We start from the raw sequence: 20,361 nt of genomic DNA on the forward strand, positions 1-20,361 counted from the left end.
CATTTACATTTAAACTAATTGTTGATTGATATGCAGTTATTTCCAATTTATTATTCATATTTTTTATCTTCTTTGTTTTCTTCTTATTAAAGCAGTCCTTCTAACATTTCTTGTAATACTGTGTGGAGGTGATGAATTCCTTTACATTTTTCTTGTCTGGGCAGCTCTTTAATCTGTCTTTTAATTCTAAATTATAGTTTTTCTTAGTAGAGTAATCTTGTTTGCAAGTCCTTGTTTTCATCACTTTGAATATTTCATGCCAATCCCTCTGGCCTGCAAAGTGTCTGTTGAGAACTCATCTGACAGTCTTACGGGAGCTCCCTTGTAAATAACTGCTTTTCTCTTGCTTTTTTTTTCACATAAGCAAGCATTTATTTAAGGTTTAACATGAATTCATACAAATAAAATTTGTATAAACACAAGTCCACATTGAGTCATAACACAGAGAGCAAAAGACAAAGTAAAAACAAAGAAAACTAATCGATGGCTATATACAATTGGACACAGTTGTGTCTTGTACACTAGAAAGTCTTTTACAAAATAATCATCTTAGATCAACAGAAGGCCAATCTTCAATGTCATTCTGCAAGATGGGTTACTTTAACAATCTCCTCCTGTTTTCTCCCCAGTATCCTCCTTTATTATGGCTGATAATTGTTTTGATGATTGCCACCCCCTTGAGGTGCTTTGCCATAAGTGCTTTATTGTCCACTGTAGTCTGCATATCCCTGTCCATATCCATAGTTCCCATAGTTATACGCAATATAATCATAGTCACCATAGCCATTATAGTTTTGATCAACACCATAGGCACTATTGTAATTTCTGTATCCGTAATCATTATAGTTTTTAAATCCTTGGTTCCAGTTTTGACCCTGACCTCGGCCACAATCCCTAGTAAACACCTTGTCCACCAGCTGCAGCACTTCTTCCTCCTTTTTGTCATTGCCGTTGCTGCCTATATACCTCTTTGGGTTGTGCAACTTTGAAGCATTATTATTATTACTATTATTATTATTTTAAATTAACGTTTATTGGGGTGAAAGTTGTTAGTAAAGTTACATAGATTTCAGGTATACAATTCTGTAATACATCATCTATATATTGGGTTGTGTAACCTTGATTTAACACTTCTCAGAACAAATTTGATTACATCTGCTTTCTAACAATTTCTTTACTGGCTCTTCATCTGTATATGTGATAAAACAAAATTCTCTTCTTTCGTTTGCTTTTATATCCATGGGAAATTCAATATTTTCAATATCTCCAAAAGCTCCAAAATATTCTTTAATTTGTTCTTCAGAAGTATCTGAGCTCAATCCATCCAAAAAAAAACCTTTTTGGGAGCTTCCCTTCTTTTTAAAGTTTTGGCCCTTTGGGGGTCTATCAATGTGCCATCCAGTTTGTTTTCCTACAGTTCCAAAACCTTATCAACACTAGCAGCATCTTTAAAAAGCACAAGTCCAAATCCTCTTGATCTTCCAGTGACTAGTTCTGTTTTAATTGTGCAATCTACAACTTCCCCAAATCAAGACAAATATTCAGTGAGATCTTTCTTACTTGTGTCCCATCTCAAGCCTCCAATAAAGATTTTACCATTATTCTACTGATTCTTGCTTGCGCTGATCTTGGATCCCTCTGAAATTTCTTTATGTTGCTGTATTCATTTATGTCCTCCATGGTGGTGGAGTTGTTGACTGGGGGTTGCTGGTGTGCAGTCTGAGTCTTGGCAGCAGTGGTGGCTGAGTGTTGTGTGGAGCTGGATTTTAAATGGTGATGGAAGAGCTTTCTTGCTGTTTTTAAGAACTTTTTGTCTTTTTTTTTTAAATCAAAGTTTATTGGGGTGACAATTTTTAATAAAGTTACATAGATTTCAGGTGTACAATTCTGTATCACATCAGAACTTTCTTTGTCTTTAAGCTTTGGCATTTTAATTATGATGTGTCTTGGTGTGGCCCTCTTTTGGTTCATCTTGTTTGGGACTCTGCACTTCCTGGGCTTGTATATCTATTTCCTTTACTGGGTTAGGATAATTTTCCATCATTATTTCTTCAAATATGTTTTCAATTCCTTGTTCTCTCTCTCCTCCTTCTGGTATCCCTATGATGATAATGTTGGTATGCTTGATGTTGTCCCAGAGGCCCCTTAAACTCTCCTCACTTTGTTGGGTTATTTTTGCTGTTCTGTTTTGGTGTTTTCTGCTACCTTATCTTCTAAATTGCTGATTTGATCCTCTGCTTCACCTAATCTACTGCTAATTCCTTCTAAGGTGTTCATTATTTCAGTTATTGTATTCTTCATTCTGACTCTTTATTTTTAAATGTTTTTTATCTCCATTTTTATGTTTTCTATCTCTTTGTTAAATTTCTCACTGAGTTTATCTACTCTTCCCCTAAGTTCATTGAACATCCTTATAAACAATGTTTGGAACTGTGTGTCTATTTGATTGTTTTTCTCCAATTTGTTTAGTTCTTTTTCTGGAGCTTTGTTATTTTCTTTCATTTGGGACATGTTTCTATGTCTCCCCATTTTAGCTGCCTCCTTGTTTTTGTTTCTATGTGTTAGGTTAGAGCTGCTATGTCTCCTAGTCTTAGTAGAGTGGCATTATATAGTAGGTTTCCTGTGGGGCCCAGTGGTGCATTTTCTCTGGTCATCTGAGCCAGATGCTCCAGGCATGTCTCTTGTGTGTGTTGTGTGTACCCTCCTGTTTCAGTCAAGCCTTGGTTGGTGTTCGCACATCAATGGGAGAGATTCACCCTTGGGCTGATTGGTTGTGAGGACTGGTTGTGACCACATTGGAGGTGCTGTGATGCAGGAGCTGACCCTACAGAGCAGGGTTCACTTTCGCGGGTCTCTGATGCCTGCGCCGTCTGCCCTTTGGGTGTGTTGCCCACAGAGGCAGCTGTGTGGTGCTCTGGCTTAGTCCAAAGCTGGCCACCAGGTGTGTTGATCCCAGGGCTGCCTGTGAGGGGTCCCGCTGTACGCCAAGTTCAGCTGCAGCCTGTGCTCTGCCCCAGGCCACCTGCATGAGCCACAAAGCAATCCCCAGATGGCAGCCATCTGAACTGGGCATGGAGGTGCTTGCAAGAGGCAAAGCCATAATTTGTGGCTGGCTGCCACTAGTGCCAGGCTTGGGCTGCTATGCAAGAGATATGGGTCACACTGAGGCCAGATGCTGCTTGTTTGGGGTTTGTGAACCTTTAAGAGATTTTTGGAAAGTCTGTAGCATGAACCAAGACAGGCTGTTTGTATGGAAAAGCTACTGGAAGTGGCTTGGGTGGGTCCACAATTTGGATGCGGCAATCACCAGTGTGGGGCGAATGGTGTTAGTCAGGTTGATGGAGACTCAGATATGGCAGCCATCTGCATCTGCATGCCAGGATGGGTGAGGTCTCAAAAAAGAAATAGTGGATTCTGCTAGCACTTCTGTCTGGCAGAAAACTGCCCCTCCAGCCCTTGCCCTGAAGCTAGACAACTCAGTTCCTCCCTGTTTGTCCCTGGAATCTTTTGAGTTGCTGCCCCAGCACAGGAGCTCAGAGTGAGTGAGTCTGTCAGTGAGTAAGTTCATGTGCAAGCCCTAGGACTCCAGCAGCTCTCTGTTTCACTCAGCCACAATCTCTGCTGGTTTTCACAGCCAGAAGTTGTGGAGAGTTCTTTTCCCAGGACTGGAACCTTGGGCTTGGAGCCTGGTGTGGGACTGGGACCCCTCATTCCTCAGGGGCGACCTCCACAGCTGAGATATCCCTCTCAATTTTTAACTGCCACATGCGGGTATGGAACCAGCTCATTCTGCATCTCCACCCTTCCTACCAGTCACAAGGTGGCTTTTTCTGTATGTCCTTAGTTGTAGGACTTCTGTTCAACTAGACTTCAGGCCATTCTCAATGATGGTTGTTCTGGAGTTTAGTTGTAATTTTGATGTGGTCATGAGAAGAGACAAGAACAGCATTTATCTACTCCACTATCTTGACCAGAAAATGGTGTGTTGGGTATTCCTAATAATTGGAGTTGTTGGTCACTACTTTGCCCAACATGCATGCACTGATTTACATAAGGACAAGGGAGCTTCCTGGGATTAAAGGACAAACCTCATCTACTACTGGGACACAGACACAAATACGTCTGATAGATGGTGGGATGGACTGAACAGTGGGATGGATGAGACCCAAAGGAAAGCAATCACATGGGAGAATGACAGGGACTCTCAAAAAGAACTCACTTGAGTGAGAAAGATGGCTGGAAGAGTAAGCCAGAGCAGATCACAGGCTACATCCTTCATAGGGGAGTGTTGATGCATCACATCTTTGTGACCTAACTCCTTGATGAGGCTTGAGATAAAGGGGGCATATGTGTCCCTTTATCTGTAACATGTGGCTGCTCCTGCTCAGAAATCCTTGCTATGTGACATTCCTTGACTGAGTGAGAGGAAGCATTCTCCTTGTTTGCAAACTCAGAGCTGCTCTTGGAGTAGAAACAGGTGGTAGGGCTCATTGGAGCAGTGCATGTCCTGGATTGTGAAAGCTCTGGCATGGCCATCAGGGATGGGGGCCATGGTGGAGGCCTTCCCAGCAACCTGTCCAGGGGAGTGGATGAGTTGTTTGACTAACTGGATAACGTTTTAAGTACCAACCTTTGTATTACTCTTGTGCTATGAGCATTTCCCCTTTTCAAGAATGACCATAACGAGTTTCAGTTTTGCCAGTGGTGGCAAAATCAGACATCGTCTATAGTCACTGACTTTGGGCTTCACCACGGTGGCAATAGGCTTGGCAGTGGCAAAATACTGGTAATAGAATGGAGCACTAGATGTGATACCTCAGGGATGCTGTTGAGCCTGGAACTTAGATAGTGGGAGCAAAATAAGGCCAGGGTGCTCTGTGTCCACATGGGACTTCCCAGAAGAATTGCAGGAATATATGGGAGCAGGGACTCCCCTGAAAGACTGGACTTCCTTCCACCACACAGCTGGCGCATCAAAATTTAGACATTCAGGTAAGTGGAAATACCTTTTTATTTCCCAGCTGGGGAAACCTGTGACATTCAGATTGCACTTGTATGGAGAATATCATAGAGACGAATGATGCCCCTTCCCCTCATGCAGACTGCCTGACAGATGGTCACTTTGCATCACACTAATTGGCATTTGTTCCTCTGCTTCTGTGTACATGCCTATGCCCTTTCTTGTGTAATCACCCCACCTCCCTGAAGGCAGTGGCTTTCTCTTCACTTTCTCAGTGTTCCCCCGTGTCTCTGAACTCAGAGATAGTCAGGCCCTGGGGTTCATAGACATCTCTTTTGCTCATTACTCCTAATAGGAGGTGCTTAGCTCAGGGCTTGTTGTTTTGGACACCAGAGGAACTGATACACTAAGTAGGGAGGTAAGAAATGGGGTACTTGACTCCTATACCTCTTCCTAAGAGACCTTCCTTGACCATTCCCCCCCCATAAAAATAGCACCCCGTCATGATACACCTTCTTGCCTTGACTTAATTTTCTTCATAGTACTTTTCACTCCCATGCCAATGGCTTTATTCTTTTCTTTTTTCCATATATATATAGAGAGAGACCCTTATTAGTTTAGCTTATTGCTTTATGTGTCTGGCATTTCATGGGACCCTGGTCAGCCTATGAATTGATTGCCCTTATCAGGTACCCACCTTCATGTCTAGGTCATGTGGTTCTATATAGGAGACAGTCTTTGCTAAGCCCCATCTAGTTCTGCTCTGGGCTCCTGTCTCCCAGTATACCATCTGCCTCAGTTGATAAGATTGTGTCAAGTTCCATCCTGAGAGATGGCATGATGAAGCATGACAAGAAGAACTCTCCAACTCAGGAGGTTGCAAACAAAGTCCAGCATGGGGACAATGAGGGTGGGTGTCAGCACTACTCAGGCCTGTGACATTCAACCTTGCCAAGCTGCTTCTCCATCTGCTTCAGTGGAGCCTCACCATGCAGCCTCTTCTGCTTAGCAAACATATAAGTGAATTATGAAATCCAATAGCAGAAATGGAAGAGTTAAAATAAAAAGGATTCATATTCACAGACCCTTTTACTGCACTTAGGAAGTTTACATGATTGAGTGTCCCTTGGTATTGAGGGAGGGCTCTGAGGATCAATGAAGGGGAAAGTGGACCTGAGGAATTTTCCTTCCAGCTCCGTCAGCATCACAGATGCCCATCATGTCACTCTGGGGTGGGGTGAGAACTGTTTTCTTCTTCCTGAAGTCAGGTAATGATTGGGGGGCCAGTTCACAAGCCAGGGCCTGCCTGGGTCCTGAGCCCTGTTCCACCCCATCACCCACATCAATGCTAAAGTTGGCAACAAATGGCATCCCCCTCCTCTCGGCAGGCAAGCAGGGTGATCTGTCCTTCCCAGCCCATTAACACAGTGCATGCAGGGCAAAGTTAATGGAACTGAGAAGGACCTGGTAGGAGAGAGAGAGCCCTGTGCAGACCATGCAGCCCAACTCCTGTCTCTCAGACTAGTGTCTCCTCTCATTTAGCTCTGGGTACATCCAAAGAATGCATCCATCTGGGCATTTCTGCTTCAGAAAGACAGAGGGGAGGAGGGGCAGAGGGACACAGAGGCTAGGGGTTATCTTTCTCTGTCACTCTTATTGACAGGTCCCTGAGAGAGGACAGCCATCAGCTCAGTTAAGGGAGTCATTAGGAGAGAAAAACCAGTGTTTATGCTCACAGACAGGGTTGTGTGATTGAAATTGGGTTCAGACCGAGGCTGGTTTCAAATCCCAGCACACTGGAGCCTCTGTGTTTGCTAGGCAGTGTCCTAAAAGAGCAAGAGAGAAGGAGTGCCACCCCACCAGGCTGAGTGCTATTCCCTCAGCAGGGCTCCCTGGGATTATCATTTACTCCTAAGTGGAAGGGAATGGCTCTAAAAGATGCACGTGAGCCTGAGATCGGCCAGCATCAGATGCAGATTAAATTGAAAGTAGAAGGTGAGAAAGTCCCCCATTATCAGGAAGGTTATGAGGTCAGTGGGTGCAAATTTCACAGATAAAAATGACACATTTCAAAACTCAAATTCTGGGTAGATTATTACACCCATTGATTTGAAAAACAAAGCTGCTCAGATGCCTTTACTTCTGATGAGGAAAGCACAGAGACCCTTCCAGCAGTCCAACTTCACTCTGACTTGCTGGGCAATGGAGGTGTTGTGCTGTTCAAAGCTCTGTGTGGCCCAGGCCTCAGAGGGCAGAACTTCCCAGCATCATGGCTTCCTCACCCTCGCCCAGCTCATAATCCTGTAGTGGGACACACATGGAGTGCATGCACACAGACAGTAAACACAGCTGGGTCATCACAGTGAAACATGCTTAGGTCCACTTATGACATAAAACATAAGTTGTTTCAAAAGTAATTCAGGTGAATGCTAGGAAGCACTTCCCAAATAGTTATGAGACAATGGCAGTTGTTGTTGGAGTGCCCCTTGCCCTGAAAACATTTACAAACAGGAATGTTGCGAACATCATCCAAGATAGGTACCCCTAATATTTCACCTTTCCATAGGACTTGGCAGTTTACAAACTATCTTTACATCCACTCTCTTTTGTTCCTGTAAGGTAATCAGATTTCATTACACTCATTGTACAGGCAAGGAAACAAGGTGCAGTGGTTAAGTGACTGGACCAAGGTCACACAACAGGGGAGCTGGGGCCACAGCTAAGCTCTTTATACTCCATTTCTGCTCCATCTACCTCCTGCTGTGTCTGGCATTGGGATGAAGGGTTGTCCTAGATGCCTTTTTAAAGTCCTGCCCAGAGAACGGATGAGGTCCTGCCCAGTGACCTGTCTCACGGCTATCCCATACCTTGTGGGTCTTTATTCTTAGCTCAGGGGCCTCCCACCAAAACCGAAATTAAACTCAGACTTGAGAAGTGGGTCTGGAGCCACAGCGGTCCTTCTGAACTAGACATTGCAGGAATGCCAGCTTTCTTGGGCAGGAGGAGCACTTTGCCTCCTTCCTCCTGGTTCTTGTAGATTTTCCCTGGACTCCTTTTCAGGCATTTCCCAGCAGATGCTAAATGGAGAAGATGGGGAAATTGTCCCCTAACTCTTGGTTCATGGGGATATTTCAGTCTTCAGGGCTTGGAGAAATACAAAATTTGAAACCAGTGGGTTATGTGCACATGTGCCTGGCATATGTGTGTGCTTGGGGAACAAGCAACTTCTGCTTCCAAATGAAAGAATAGAAGCTTGAAAGGGAATTGTTAAATCAACTAAAAGGGGCCTCTGGGATCTCCATCTCTCTTATGCACAAAACCTTTCCCAGTGTGAAATGAATCAGAATGGATCTGATTTCACTCAGAAACTACATTGGTTTATAATCCAGAGAAGAAAATCACCTAGGGCAGAGTTTGTTTTCATCTCTCTGTCTACACACCTGAGAAACTTGTTATAGCTTCTTTGCCCTCTGGAGAGATGAGATGTTTGCATGTTTGGGTAGGAGGGGGAGGAAAAGAAGTCTTCATCATAAATTGATCAAGCCTAAGCCAAGTGAGCTCTTGGAAAAATGGGGATTAGGACTCTTAATTACCAAAGAAGGCCTGTGTCCTGCTCCCCATACACAAAGATTCAGCCTGGGAAATGGAGGAGATCCTCGATGAAGGAGCTTAAAGGACATGAGAGAGGATCTTTGTTCAACTTTTTGTCTCTCCAGGTCTTTCTCTTAGGGCTTGATTATGAAGGTGATGTGCAGGATGGCGCTGACCTAGAAACCATCCCACACAAAGGAACCCAGGCTCTGCTGGGTGACTCACAGATGTCCATTGGGAGGTGTTGCGTCCAGTGCAACACAGGCACTGAGCAAACGAGAAGGGGCAGCTAAGGGTTAAGAAAGAAACCGAAATCAAGAAAGTTATGAAACAGGGGGCCAAGGGTCTCACGACCTCAAAGGACTGAGAGCCCCGAATCGGGCCACCTTGTGGCTTTTATTGATTCACATACAAGGAAGTAGCATTGTTTTCTCCGTGGTCTGTGAATTTCATACACGATACTAGGAAACTGATTCGAGCTAATCACCCTTGCCTGCAAGCAGCCGGAACCGTAAGTCTCAGGACGTACCTTCCTAAGGAACGAAATCTTTATGCTGAAACTTACTGATATGAATAGATGGAGAACTGATGTTAACACATCATTGAATCTCTTCCCAAGCAGGTTGTGGGAAGGAATGCAGACACAAAGGCAGAAGCTCTCTTTAGCTGGGGGAAGGTGAGGGTCTATGCCCAACTCTATCAACCCTGTGGGTTCTCCTGTTGGTCTCCACGTGGCTGTGCCTGGCTTAGGTAGTTCCCCCATGGGGAATCTTACCCATCATTGGCTGACCAGCCATCCCCTGGGGCCAAACAGGGAGACATAAGCTGTAAACATAAAGGTGAAGTGAAGTCCCTGAAAGGATTAGTCTCACAGACTCTCCTTTCCTTAGGGGTAGGTACGAGGGGACAGACGGGTAGGTTGCTACATGACAACAAGGAGGGATCTTTGAGAAACTCTAGTTCAGCCCATACTTATTCCTCCCTCTAAGGACTACTGAGTAATATAGCAAGTTGCCTGTGGTATAAGAAAAAATACACATTTGGTCTTTGCCACTGGTTCCTGGCAAAGAGCTCCTAAAACCTTTGGAATCTCCTGAGCGATGAGTGTCTTTTGTGTTCTAATTGGATGACTCCAGTTGGGTGGGGTGGGGTAGGAAAACTAGATAGCTTCAGAATAGGGGCTTGTTGCCAGAAAGACTAAACCATGATTAGCAGATTAGTTCTTTCACTCCCATCCTGATGACTTCCAGAGAGGGGAGAGAGGCTGTAGATTGACTTCATTCACTAATGGATGGTGATTTAATCAATCTAGTGTATGTAATAAAACCTCCACAAGACACTGAACTCATTGGGCATAGAGAGCTGTTGGGTTGGCGACCACACTGATGTGCTGGGAAGGTGGCACTGGAGAGGCATGGAAGCTCTGCCCCCATGCCCCCCATACCTTGTTCTATGCAGCTCTCATTCGGCTGTTCCTCAGTTGTATCCTTTATAATGAACTGGTAAACATAAATAAAGTGCTTTTCTGAGTTCTGTGAGTTGCTCTGTGGAATTATTGTACCTGAGAGGAGGTTGTGAGAACCCCTAAATTACAGTTGGCCAGTCAAAAGTGTGGGTACCTACTACTAGAATCTGAAGTGGGGCAGTTTTGTGGGACTGAGCCCTTAAACCTGTGGGGTGTGACGCTAACTCTGGGTAGCTAGTGTCAGGACAGGATTGAATTGTAGGACACCTAGTTGGTGTCAGAGAATTGAAGAATTGGTTGTGATATGAAAAAAAAACCACACACATTTTGTATCAGAAAGAAGACATTTTATTGCCAGAGCCCCAGCCTTCCCAGGACCTATGTGCCCAGACTGACATAAAACAGGGTAATAACTATAGAAAATGACTGATCAGGGTCATAGAAAGTGTGTTTGGGGAAGGCCCCTCTGATGTGGTAACCATTGAAGTAAACTTGAAGGAAGAGAAAAAACCAGCCATGTGTAGAGCCAGGATAAGAAGGTTCCAAGCAACAAAACAGCAAGAGCAATGGCTCAGAGGAAGAAATGAGATTAGTTTGAGGAACACACCCATTAAGGCCAGAGTGCCTGGGATTCTGTGAGTGAGAGAGATAGTATGAGACTGTGTTGGAGAGGTGGCCTTGTCAGTCGTGGAAAAGGTTAAGGAAGGCTGGAATAGACCCTGGGAGACAGGTTGACAGGTCACTTCAGTTGACCAGGTATGCGGCTATTAAAGGATGATCTGGGACTTGTTAACAGAAATGGAGAGAAAGACTTGGGAGTCATTTGAGAGGTAAAATGGACAGGACTTGATGAAGGACCAGAGATAAAGACTGAAGAAGATGGGCATATTATGTGTAACACTGATATTTCTGATCTGTTGGAACATTTGGAAAAATAAAATTATTCCTAATTTAAAGGAAAAGACTAAGGGTCAGAGGAGTTAACTTGCCACATTTATAACCCTATGATGGTAAACAGAAAATGCCCCCTTCCCAAGATGTCTATATTCTAAATGCCAGAACCTATGTATATGTTATATTGCATTGCAAGGGGAATGAAGGCTGCAGATGGAATTAAATTTGCTAACCAGCTGATGAGATGGAAAGATTATTATGGATTATCTAAATTGGCCCAATATCATCACGAGGGTCCTTATAAATGAAAGTGTGAATCAGGAGAGTTAGGGTCAGAGTCAGAGAGAGATTTGAAGATGCTATGTTGCTGGCTTTGGCGATGGAGGAAGGGGCCACAAGCCAAGGAATGTAGGCAGCTTCTTTAAGGTGCAGAAGGAGGCAAATGTTCCCCTAGAGCCTGCAGAAGAAATGCAGCTCGGCCGATATCTTGATTTTAGTTTGGTGAGACCCATTTTGGACGTCTAACCTCCAGAATTATAAGATGATTAAACTGTTTGGGTGCCTGGGTCCTCTGAACTTCGTGTTGTTTTAAATCCTTTGATTTATAATAATTTGTTACAGCAGCAATATGAAATTAACACATATATTTGTTCCAATAAATCATTCAAGAAATATTTATTACAGGTATCATGCCAGCATTAGAGATGGGGAAATAATCAGACAGATGTGTCCCTACCTCATGGAATTTAGGGACTGGTTGTCTTACTTTCCCAATTAGACTCCTTGAAAGGCAGGATCAATATCTTGCCTTTTTTCTTATCTCCTAGTACCTAGTATAGAGCTGGGTACATACTAGGTGCTCAATTCACTCTTACGCATTGCTTAAACTGTGAACTCCATGAAAGCAGAAATAGTGCTGTTTTTATAGCTGCATGATCCTGAGCAAGTTACTTCTCATCTTGTGCCTCAGTTTCCTCATTTGTAAAATGGGGATAATAATAGTACGTACATCCTATGGTTGTTGTGAGAATTAAACATGTTAATATACATAAAATGCTTAGAGCACAGCCTGGTTCACAATGAGTTTTGATTAAATGTTGTCTTTTGTTATTCCTTCCCCTTTCTCTCCCCAAAGTGCTCAGGATAAGCCACTGTGAAGCAAGGACTCTCTTCTTGGTGCTGTTTTTACTGACCTATAAGGAGAGGGGCAAACACTGATGTACTGAGGCTGGGGTCTGACTGAGCCTCTTCTTCATCTGCAGGAACGGCAAGGCAGAGGAGGGCTAGCTCGTCCCACTTGGCAAGGATCTCTGCCTCCCAAAGAGAAACAAGTATACCCTCAGCTCAGCTTTCAGGTATCCAGATCACCTTGCCCTGGGCCCCCCATGCATGCTCTCAGCCACGTGTTCTGATTTGGGGGAGAGAAAGCTTGGTTACCATCCTCTGCCCTGTAGCCTCCATCCCTGTTTCTCAAGCCCTATTCCAAGGGCTTCCAAGTTGCAACCCAGACAAGTCACACAGCTTACCCAAGATCACAGCATATAAGGTCGGATAATTAAGTTTGGGAACTTGTTGCAATGATGTTGCTAACCTTTTTTTGATCTCAGGGATTATTCATTATAAATTTTACCAACTGGACAAACAGTTAACCAAGTTTACTATTTGGAAGTGCTGAAAAGGCTGCATGAAAAAGTTAGACGACCTGAACTTTTCACCAACAATTCATGGCTCTTGCATCACGACAATGCACCAGCTCACACGGCACCGTCTGTGAGGGAGTTTTTAGCCAGTAAACAAATAACTGTATTGGAACAACCTCTACTCACCTGATCTGGCCTCCAGTGGCTTCTTTCTTTACCTGAAGATAAAGGAAATAATCAAAGGAAGACATTTTGATGACATTCAGGACATCAAGGGTAATACGACAAGAGCTCTGTTGGACATTCCAGAAAAAGAGTTCCAAAATTGCTTTGAGGGGTGGACTAGGCACTGGCATCAGTGCATAGCTTCCCAAGGCGAGTATTTCGAAGGTGACCATAGTGATATTCAGCAATGAGGTATATAGTACTCTTTCTAGGATGAGTTCATGGACTTAATTGACCTTATATAGTGACCATTTCTGGACACAGATGTATGTCTTCTATTTCCTGGGAAACTGCTGAAGCCACAGACCATGCTGCTTCTTCCTTCTCTAGGAGAGCATAGTGTCCTGACACCATGACTGCCCCTCCTATTTTGGTGCCTGAGTCCTCTGAACTTCGTAAGGACCTCCATAAGTGTTTGATACCTGACAAAGAATTGATGCCAAAAGAAAACTGTGAAGTCAAAATTAATAGATGTTTGATTATGTCTATAAAACATATCAACTAGTTAACTGTCACTAAACTCCTAGTTATATCTAAATTACAATTAGTGTGGAATGTGTATGCAGCTTAAGATGATTGATACATTGTGTGACCTCCAGATATCAGACTGAATAGCACATGAAGGTCATAAAGTGACCCTGTCCCTCCCCATCTCTGCTTCTGAATCAGAAAGTTGAAGAGGGACTGGAGACAGAGAGTTCCTGGGGCAGGAGCCCAGCACTGCTCCTGACATGAGGCTCTTGGACCATGGAGGGGAAATCTAGTTCATGGCCCACCCCTCTCTACCAAATTTTAAATAACTCCCCATCCTCTGTCTTTCAGGACAACAGAGCTATGGCTAATTCAAAACGATGACCAATCCAAACATCATTTGGGGATGGCTTTGGGGCAGTGTCGCAACCAAATAGCCCTAGGTTGGACCCCCCAACTTTCTTGGGTTCAGTCCATTTGTAAATGACTGGAGTAGTGAATAGTCCACCTTCAACAACATTCAACAAATACTGTACCTGTCATTATGTTAAATGCAGGGGATACAAAAGCAAGCAAAAGAGACCTTCTTCCCTCGTGGAAGTTAGTGTCTAATGGATAACAATGGCCAGGGTTTGTGACATAACCTTTTCCCATTTGATTCTTTTTTTTTTTTTTTTTAATTTATTGCGGTGACAATTGTTAGTAAAATTACATAGATTTCAGGTGTACAATTCTGTATTACATCATCTATAAATCCCATTGTGTGTTCACCACCCAGAGTCAGTTCTCCTTCCATCACCATATATTTGATCCCCTTACCTTCATCTCCCACCCCCCACCCCCCTTACCCTCTGGTAACCACTAATCTATTGTCTGTGTCTATGAGTTTTTGTTTCTCATTTGTCATTTGACTCCTGAAAAATCCCTGGGAGCACTCGGGGCAGGCATTTGTTTTATCTCTTTTAGTTGAGAAAACTGACACTTAGAGAAATCAATCAGGGTGTTTAAGGTGACAGAGACAGAGACTGGACTGAATGAAATCTCTCATGTGTTGTTTCCACATGCCTTGTTCTTTCCCTCATGCCACCAGGTCTCTCAGTGATAGTCATAAGGCCGTCCAGACAGCTAAGGAGCAGAGTCAGGGCAAGCTGCTCTCTGAGACTTCTGCTTTGGGACTCCCTTTCCGGCAGATCCCAGGGCGCCCTGCACCCTGGAGAAGGCTAGGTCCAGCAGAGGCGGGAGGAGGTTGCTGGCCCACCACCCTGCACCTGCTTACTATCTGAGTTTCTGATGTGATCTGGAACTAATTAGCTATTTATTTCAGCGAATTCAGTATGTTCGAACCACGCTTTCTTTTCCAGGAGAAAAGCTGCCCTGGAATTTGTTTGCGTGTTGCGGGTGAAATGTGTTTGCGGCTGCGTTTTCCAGCCAGCTCTGCTCTCCTCCGCGCAGCTGCTACCCCTTCCTCAGCCTGCCTCCTCAGTCACTGTGCCTTCGGCAGGCCGGGATGGATGAGCTCAGTCCGCAGTTCTGTCCGGAAGCACCGGTCCTGCCTTCCAAAGTGTTAAATCAACCCCCTCCGCCCCCGCCTCAAAGCGGCCACCATGCTCCATCAGGGCTCTTGGCTCCAGCAAATCCTTTGTCTCTGGCTTCAATCCCTTCGAGCTGTTCAATCATACTTCAGGGCCAGGCTTAGCTCTGATCTAGCCCTCCCTAAGGGCCCTGTCACCCCCATCACCCTGCCTTGAGCCTGCCGTCTACTCCATTCCCCCCATCACCCCTCACTCCACCCCCACCAGCCCCAGCCACCCCTGCTGTGAAAATCGACTTCCTGTTGTCACTCTGGCTGGTCTCTTTCTCCACCGCCCTCCTTTGCATCAGATTTTACCACCCATGTGTTTGGCTGGCCCTATGCTAGTCACTTCATGACTCTGGCAGAAGACAGGCGGTAAGGGTAGTGAGAAGATAGGAGAGGCAGGAGGGAGCTCTACTCCTTTCAGCCTCCAGATTCTCCTCAGGTGCCATTTAAGGTGGGAAAAGCAAGCTGGGAAGAGCCCAGAAAGCTCAGGCCACCATGGTCTATTGCTCTTCTCAACCTCTCCCGGCCTCAACTACTCAAAACTCAAAAAAGTGCAGTTTCACTACAGGACATCTCTCCTTCTACCTTCAGTAGCCCCAGTGGTGGTTGTGGAGGGTGGGGGTGGGGGCTGTGCCATCTGGCGTTAGGAAGCACAGAGAAATCTTAAGAACACATGAGGGCACCACTAGCAGCTACTCAGGATGAGACCTGCCTCCCTGGAATCCTGTTGTTGAGGCAACAGCAAGGCAGCCCCCACAGATGCAGGGGGTGGCAGTGGGGGCTGAAGAGAGCAGAGGGGCATGTAATTTGGTCACTGTGGCTCTCTATTCCCTCCTTCCCCCATCTTGAGCACAGGTGGGCAGGTGTCTGGTGGTGGGGTGGGAGGCTGAACGATGCTGCTTTTTGGCAAGGAAGTAGTAAAGATGGTACTACTGCAAATTCAGCCTGTCATCCTGGGGGGCTTGGCGGACCTGTGGGATGTAGAGCACAGAAATAGCAGGATTATCCCCTAAGTCCAAACCTGTGATAGAGACTGCCTGTGACAGTGTCACCAAGACGACTTCATCGGAAAGGCTTTACCTTGAAAGCTGTCAACCTCAGAGTTATGGTCTTGCCCCAACACCTTCTACTTCCCTGACAGCCTGTTTACAGATAGCATTCACAAGCAACCTAAACCCTTCCCTAACCTACTTATATTTTCAGACACCTCTTAGGAAAATGAGCTACTTTAATGTATTTCCAGCAGCTGGGAGGAGTGTTCCCCTCTGATCTGCCGCATAACCATATCATGCTGCTGTTAAAGGAATCCTCCAGTTGCTGTGTTTTAGAATTTGGTGAAATATTCTTTATCCTACCCTTCCAACCATCATGATATTGTACATTTTAATTTCAAAGATTAACATTTCAAAGTGCCCTCTGTGTTCTAGGTGACTTTAAAATATTACCTCATTTATTTATCATGATCTTATGAGGTAGCAATTATAATCCACATTTCAATGGTGAGGAACCAAGTCAGAGAGGAGAGTTGACTTACTTATCCAGCACAAGGAAGAGTGAGATTCGAACAGGTTTGATGTGAGATCAGTGCTTTTCCCATGAGGACCTAGCTACTTTTGAGCCTGTTGGTCTTGGAAGGGTAAATATAAATTAAAATAAGAGGCATAGCTTAATTCACCCTGTTGAAGAGATGAGAAGTGGTGTCTTCCCCCTCTCCCTTTTCTTTCAGAATTTCTTTCTCTGTCTTTTCCAATTGTACAAAATTTTTTTTAATGACTAAGTAAGTATTTTGCCAGCCTCACAACTGTTTCCTCAAGGACTGGGAACCACCTTTTTGAAATGTACTCATCAAAAGAGATAGTGCCTGTCTCTCCCAGTTCTTTGGGGAGGGTGGGAGCTTAACTAGTGGGTGCCTTCCTCCCATTTGAAAGACCACCTACTGTCTTATAAGGAATTTGCTTTACCTCTGGATAAAGCCAATAAGCTAATGAGGACTGAAATTCCAGTTACCAGGTAATGTCAGGATGAACAATGTATGAAAAATGGTGCTGTCAAAGCCTTGAGGACTAGGTCTTGTTTATCTTGATGGATAAACAATGGGCAGGTATACAATAGATTGTATCTGTTTAACTATTGAAGGAGACCAGAATACATTAGACAAAAATATGGCACACGGGCTATCTTGGACTGAAGGCCATTGAGGAACAGCAAATGCAGAAAAAGCTATAACACAGAGCATAAGTTTCCCTTTTGTGAAGGAAATTTACCCTGATAATTCCATTTGTAGAAGTATCTCCCTCTCCTATTGCAGAAAGAGGAGACTCTTAAAACAGCTCTTATCAAAGGAGAAGGCATTGACTTAAATCTGCAAAACACACTACTAAACAACCCTTGTTTACCATACTTTCACTGGACACCTTCTCAAAACTAACCTCCTCCCCTTCAAGCTCCCAACCCCTCTTCCTTATCTATAGCTTAAGATGGTGTGTGGGTGAGGAAGACTCTTTCCTCTATCCTCAAATTTCTTTCGGTCTCATAATCAAATAGACATGAGGTGGATTAACACAAGCAAATTACCAAATTTAATATGTATGGGAATCTCACATACATAGAGAGGCAGAGACCCCACATGTATGAGAGGTTCAGAGATAGAAAGGGGGATCGAGGCTTATGAGGTCTGACAATTAAATTTGCGATCTTGTCACCATGCATTTACATTGGCAACACTGTACAGACAGCTCAGTAAGGTTCCATAACCTTGGTATGTCAGTGTCTCACAACTGTGTGCATGTTGACATGTGGCAGTGTCTTGCTGAGTGGCGTTCATTACTATTGTTGTTGTTCATTTTTTTGTGTGTGATCACAAGAATATCTAAGCTTGAATTAGAGCATTGAACAAACATTAAATTTCTTGTTAAACTTTGCAAGAGTGGAAGTGAAATCAGGCACAGGTTTAGTCCAAGTTTATGGGGATAATGCCATGAAGAAAATGCCAGTGTATAAATGGATTAAATATTTTGTTTTAATTTATTTTTAAAATTTATTGGGGTGACAATTGTTAGTAAAATTACATAGATTTCTGGTGTACAATTCTGTATTACATCATCTATAAATCCCATTGTGTGTTCACCACCCAGAGTCAGTTCTCCTTCCATCACCATATATTTGATCCCCCTTTACCCTCATCTTCCGCCCCCCACCCCCCTTACCCTCTGGTAACCACTAAACTATTGTCTGTGTCTATGAGTTTCTGTTTCTCATTTGTTTGTCTTGTTCTTTTGTTGTTTTTGGTTTATATACCACATATCAGTGAAATCACATGGTTCTCTGCTTTTTCTGTCTGACTTATTTCGCTCAGCATTACACTCTCAAGATCCATCCATGTTGTCACAAATGTTCCTATATCATCTTTTCTTACCGCCGAATAGTATTCCATGGTGTATATATACCACTACTTCTTTATCCATTCATCTATCGAAGAACATTTTGGTTGTTTCCATGTCTTGGCCACCGTAAACAAAGCTGCAGTGAACATTGGAGCACACGTGTCTTTATGCATAAATGTTTTCTGATTCTTTGGGTAGATACACAGGAGAGGGATTGCTGGGTCATATGGTAATTCTATTCGTAATTTTTTGAGGAACCTCCACACTGCCTTCCATAACAGCCGCACCAGTCTGCATTCCCACCAACAGTATATGAGAGTTCCTTTTTCTCCACAGCCTCTCCAACACTTGTTACTATTTGTATTGTTGATGATAGCCATTCTGACTGGGGTGAGGTGATGTCTCATTGTGATTTTGATTTGCATTTCTCTGATGCTTAGTGATGTTGAGCATTTTTTCATAGTCTATTTGCCATTTGTATGTCCTCTTTGGAGAAATGTCTCTTCAGGTCCTCTGCCCATTTTTCAATTGGGTTGTTTGTTTTTTTGGTGTTGAGTTGCATGAGTTCCTTGTATATTTTCGATATTAGCCCCTTATCGGAGGCACTGTTTGCAAAAATCTTCTCCCATTCAGTTGGTGGCCTCTTTATTTTATTGATGGTTTCTTTTGCTATGCAGAAGCTTTTAAGTTTTATATAGTCCCATTCGTTTATTTTAGCTTTTACTTTCATTGCCTTTGAGTTAAATTCATAAAATGCTCTTTGAACCCAAGGTCCATGAGTTTAGTACCTATGTTTTCTTCTATGCAGTTTATTGTGTCAGATCTTATGCTTAAGTCTTTGATCCATTTTGAATTAACTTTGGTACATGGTGACAGATAGCAGTCCAGTTTCATTCTTTCACATGTGGTTATCCAATTCTGCCAGCACCATTTATTGAAGAGGCTGTCTTTCCTCCATTGTGTGTTTTTAGCTTCTTTGTCAAAATTATCTGTCCACATTTATGTGGTTTTATTTCTGGGTTCTCAATTCTATTCCATTGGTCTATGTGTCTGTTTTCTGCCAATACCATGCTGTTTTGATTATTGTAGCCCTGTAGTACAAGCCAAAGTCAGGAAGTGTGATACCTCCATTATAGTTCTTTTTTCTTAAGATTGCTTTGACTATTCGGGGACTTTTGTGGTTCCAAACAAATCTGATGATTTTTTGTTCTATTTCTTTAAAATATGCCATTGGGATTTTGATGGGGATTGCATTGAATCTGTATATTGCTTTGGGTAATATGGCCATTTTAACTATGTTGATTCTTCCAATCCATGAGCACGAATGTCTTTCCATTTCTTTGTGTGTTCTTCAATTTCTTTCAAAAATGTCTTATAGTTTTCAGCACATAGGTCTTTCACATCCTTGGTTAAGTCTATTCCTAGGTATTTTATTCTTTTTGCTGCAATTGCAAAAGGAATTGTTTTTTGCATTTCTTTTTCTGAGATTTCATTGTTAGTATATAGGAAAGCAATGGACTTTTTTACATTGTTTTGTAGCCAGCAACTTTACTGTATTCTTTGATTGTTTCTAATAGCTTTTTGGTGGAGTCTTTAGGGTTTTCTATATATAGCATGATGTCATCTGCAAAGAGTGACAATTTAACTTCTTCATTCCCAATTTGGATGCCTTTTATTTCTTTCTCTTGCCTGATTGCTCTGGCAAGGACTTCCAACACTATGTTGAAAAGCAGAGGTGATAGGGGACAGCACTGTCATGTTCCTGAATGTAGAGCAAATGGCTTCAGTTTTTCACCATTAATTATGAGATTAGCTGAGGGCTTGTCATATATGGCCTTTATTATGTTAAGGTATTTTCCTTCTATACATATTTTATTAAGTATTTTAATCATAAATGTATGTTGTATCTTGTCAAATGCTTTTTCTCCATCAATTGATATAATCATATGATTCTTGTCCTTTATTTTGCTTATGTGATATATCACATTGATGGATTTGCGGATGTTGAATCATCCTTGTGCCCTGGGGATGAACCCCACTTTGTCGTGATGAATAATCTTTTTAATGCATTGTTGTATTCAATTTGCTAGAATTTTATTTAGGATATTTACATCGGTATTTATCAGAGATATTGGTCTGTAGTTCTCTTTTTT

General features: G+C 43.2%; 1 pseudogene; it reads right to left on the reverse strand.

Annotated features, from left to right (window-relative positions):
- Nucleotides 1-641: 641 nt before the first annotated feature.
- Nucleotides 642-20,361, reverse strand: part of LOC109438787 (heterogeneous nuclear ribonucleoprotein D-like) — a 62,140-nt pseudogene continuing 42,420 nt past the window's right edge.

This window comes from Rhinolophus sinicus, chromosome 14 (genome assembly GCF_057876585.1).
Source record: "Rhinolophus sinicus isolate RSI-liver-muscle chromosome 14, RSI-T2T, whole genome shotgun sequence".
NCBI classification, from domain to species: Eukaryota; Metazoa; Chordata; class Mammalia; order Chiroptera; family Rhinolophidae; genus Rhinolophus; species Rhinolophus sinicus.